This window comes from Eumetopias jubatus, unplaced genomic scaffold (genome assembly GCF_037043125.1).
Source record: "Eumetopias jubatus isolate StellerSeaLion01/CBP00866 unplaced genomic scaffold, mEumJub1_p1.0 scaffold_3, whole genome shotgun sequence".
Taxonomy (NCBI): domain Eukaryota; kingdom Metazoa; phylum Chordata; class Mammalia; order Carnivora; family Otariidae; genus Eumetopias; species Eumetopias jubatus.
Genome location: NW_028274809.1, coordinates 28575198 through 28579462, shown reverse-complemented (window position 1 = coordinate 28579462; position 4265 = coordinate 28575198). Strand labels below are relative to the sequence as shown.

Below are 4265 nucleotides of genomic sequence, written 5' to 3'. Positions count from 1 at the left end.
GATGCTGGGATGTGGTGTCCACTGCACCACCGACTGACTGGTGTGGCTGTGGCCAAGCCTCTTGGCTCTTCTGCACCCCAGTTCTGGGTATTGTCTAAAAAATGATGAGCCTGGCTAACGTCGTCAACAACAACCTAGCACTAGAAACTTCATAAAGGCTAGCATTGTGATTCTTCTACTTCACTAAGTTAGAAAAGCATTTGTTGGTAGAACATTTGTCTTATCTCAATTCCTTGACAAGGGGGTGGGTGGGATCCCTTAGCTTTGATGCCTTTTTTTTTTTAAGATTTTATTTTTTAGAGAGAATGAGAGAAAGCATGAGAGGGGGGAGGGTCAGAGGGAGAAGGAGACTCCCCACCGAGCAGGGAGCCCGATGACTCCAGGATCATGACCTGAGCCGAAGGCAGTCACTTAACCAACGGAGCCACCCAGGCGCCCCGCTTTGATGTCTTTTTAAAAAGCAAAAGACTTGGCGGTGCTGTTTAAAGATGGCGGCGGAGGAACCTCAGCAGTGGAAGCAGGAGCCGCTCGGCAGTGACTCCGAAGGTGTTAACTGTCTTGCTTATGATGAAGCCATCATGGCTCAGCAGGACCAAACTCAGCAAGAGATTGCTGTGCAGAACCCCCCTGGTCTCGGAGCGGCTGGAGCTTTCGGTCCTGTACAAGGAGTATGCTGAGGATGACAACATCTATCAACAGAAGATCAAGGACCTCCACAAAAGGTACTCATACATCCGCAAGACCAGACCCGACGGAAACTGCTTCTACCGAGCTTTCGGATTCTCTCACTTGGAGGCGCTGCTGGACGACAGCAAGGAATTGCAGCGGTTTAAGGCCGTGTCTCAAAGAGCAAAGAGACCTGGTGTCCCAGGGCTTCACCGAGTTCACAATCGAGGATTTCCACAACACGTTCATGGACCTGATCGAACAGGTGGAGAAGCAGACCTCCGTAGCCGACCTGCTGGCCTCCTTCAACGACCAGAGCACCTCCGACTACCTGGTGGTGTACCTGCGGCTGCTCACCTCAGGCTACCTGCAGCGGGAGAGCAAGTTCTTCGAGCACTTCATCGAGGGGGGGCGGACGGTCAAGGAGTTCTGTCAGCAGGAGGTGGAGCCCATGTGCAAGGAGAGCGACCACATTCACATCATCACGCTGGCCCAGGCCCTCAGCGTCTCCATCCAGGTGCAGTACATGGACCGCGGCGAGGGCGGCACCACCAACCCGCACATCTTTCCCGAGGGCTCCGAGCCCAAGGTGTACCTCCTCTATCCGCCTGGACACTACGACATCCTCTACAAATAGGGCTGGCCCCGCCCGCCGCTGCCCTGCCTGCCCTCCCCTCTGCCAGGCGCTAGACATGTACAGAGGTTTTTTGTGGTTGTAAATGGTCATATTTCACTCCCCCCCCTTCCCCTTCACGCAACCTTCCACATTTTATTAAAGGGGATGCTGGTGGTGAAAAAAAAAAAAAGCAAAAGACTTAGCATTTGTTTTAACCTATTCTTGTTTGTAATTCCGAGGCAACCCTTTGATTTTCAGACTTACAAAGGATAAAATATGCTTCTCTTGGCCGCTGTGACAGTTTCCTCTTAGACCCCCCTCCCGGCCCACCATTCAATGTGGTATACTATACAAATGTGGAAATCTTAAAAATATGAGCATGTCCCTCCCCCAAGAGGTCCAAAGACCCAGTAAACCTATCTGCTAGCTGTGTCACCTTGGATAAGTGAATTTGTCTCTCTGTGGTTGTGTGTTTCCTCTTCTGTAAAACAATCATCGAATGATTGGAGAGGTCCCTTCTAGCTGTGGAGTTCAGTGACTTACAGGCATGGAGGAGCTCTGCCTGGTTGAAAGGGGGCCATTTGCAAAGACTATTCAGTTTAAATTTGAATTCAGCTAGTCACTCTTCTTTTCCATCTATAGTATAGAGCTTTAACAAAAAACAAGACTGGTTGGAAATATACACAAAGGAGCTAATGGAAAGAGGTCAGTTGTCTTCGGCATTAGCTCTTTCATAGAAACCAACTCCCCAGAAGTCACAGCCTTGCTCTGTAAGAACATCCTGCCCTGAATATCTGTACACTCCATGCAGATCCCCTGTCTGCTCCCCTACATCTATGATACGGGCCTCTCAGATGGTGTTCTATTAGGTGCCCAGCTCTTAACAAATCCCCCTTTCAGAATCTCTCACCAACCAGAGACCGATTCCGGAGCTTTTGTTCTCTCCCTGCTTCTGGAGGCGTGCTGGAGCACCGAACATCATGGGCTTGGGCTGGTGCTCACAGACATCAGGAAAGCAAATGTTTTTTTTTTTTTTTTTTGGTTGCTAGGAAACAGTGACTGAATGAAAATAATTTGTTTTTACCCAGCCCCCCTCACCCTTGCCGCCTGCAGGGGAAAGAATGTCATATATTTAGAGCAGGACTGTGATCCTGACCTGGAGTTCACGTATCTTTTTACCTGAGTAGGCTTCGGTTTCCCACCTAAATGATTAATCGGAAAGCTGAGAGGATGCAAGAAGTGCCCCCCGCCAACACCGGGGGGTTTATAGCACTTGGCTGCAGACTCGGGAGTCAACCGACTGAGCAGGGATTGCTGGGGAAGCCAAGGAACCTGTCATTCCTTGCACACTTCGGATGCCCAGAAGCACTCAGGATGATTCTACACAAATCGGTGGGAGTCCTGAAGAACCATCACCCTGATGCAAGGTATCACCGTTTACCCCCTGCTAAGTGGTCTCCCTGCTCACACACTTGCCTCCTCATCCTAAGTACTTCCTCCCCTGCTTGAAGCTTGCTCTCGATTTCCCACGGCTCTTAGAAGACCGAAACGCACCGTGGCCTTTGCGTGTGTCAACTCCACGCCCCTGGACAGAGGAGAGTTTGTTCCGGTTCTTGTGCGCCTTGGGCGTCCGTATCGCTTCCACTCCTCTCCCCGGACTAAGTCTCAGGTATTCCAGGAGTGACAGTAAGAACTCTAGATTTGAATTTTCATAGACTAGTTGTTCACTCCACGTTGAATTGCTAGTATACCCAGACGTTTCCAGGCTTTGTGAGCCTAAAGTTTATACCATTTGAATTTTATGCAATTTAAGAAAAAAATGCAGAATTGTGAATACAGAATTGAATGTTTTTTAGAACCATTAATCACACAGCTGACAAATGCCACACATTAAAAAACAGGAAAAAAATCACAGTATTATCTTTATTATTAACTGAACTAGACTAAAATTCTTTTTTACATACTTTTTGATGACTCCTTAACATGACCAAGATTTTGTAATATTATTCTCCATTGAGAGATTAGAAAGATAATTTAGTCTTTCTTCGAGTGGTTGTTTACAATTGTTTTAAATTATGAATAAAATATTAGGATAAATGAAAAGTTGTTTTTCAGCTTACCGGCTGTCTGTTAGTGATGCCTGCTCTCTAATGTTTGCCACAATTTCCTGCTCCCCCGAGCTGCTCCTTGCCCAAGAGACAACCCTGGAGAACTTTAGCCTTGACCTTGGCTAGGCCTATTCAACCTTGCTTCCTTCCCCATCTCCCTCCCACCTCAGCTGAAGCTGCTGCAGCTGGTCCGACTCAGCCAAGACTTAGCAACTCCAGTGCTCTCCTCCCCAGCTTCAGTCCTTGGAGACCCAGAGAGGGTCCAGGTGCTCAATGGACCAACAGGGGCTGCTGGTTGCCAAGACCCAACATTGGTGGAGGTAAAGCTAACCGTGTACCTGCCCTGCCCGAAAGCTGGGGCAGCCACCAGGGCACCGAGGGTGATGCCCAGGCTGCAACTATGCTGCTTCTTCCTGCTTCCCCCATACAGAACTCGTCCAGCCTTTGAAGAACCCAAGAAAGTGAGGGGCCCTTTACCTCAGCTGCTTTAGCTTTGGGAAAAAAACCCACCTCTTCTTATACTGATTGTCAAGACATTAAATTGAAACAAAACAACACAACAGCCAAAAGCACTTCCATACCACAGTGAGAAATTCTCAGTTCTCACAGCATATCCCAGAGGCAGATGTGAAAATAATATCCATGTTTTATGCATAAGTAAACCAAGGGACGAAAAGGGGAGTAATATGCCAGAGAAAAAAATCCACTTTATCAGGTCTGACTCCCCAGGCAATGTGTCTTTGCCAGACGTTTTTGTTTGTTTATTTGTTTAAGTAGACTCCATGCTCAACATGGAGCCCAACATGGGGCCTGAACCCACAACCCTGAGATCCAAGACCCGAGCTGAGATCGAGAGTCGGACGCTCAACCGACTG

General features: G+C 48.4%; 1 pseudogene; it reads left to right on the top strand.

The window, feature by feature from the left end:
• The first annotated feature begins 480 nt into the window (after positions 1–480).
• On the top strand, positions 481–1464 carry LOC114215992 (ubiquitin thioesterase OTUB1 pseudogene; annotated as a pseudogene).
• Positions 1465–4265: the final 2801 nt, after the last annotated feature.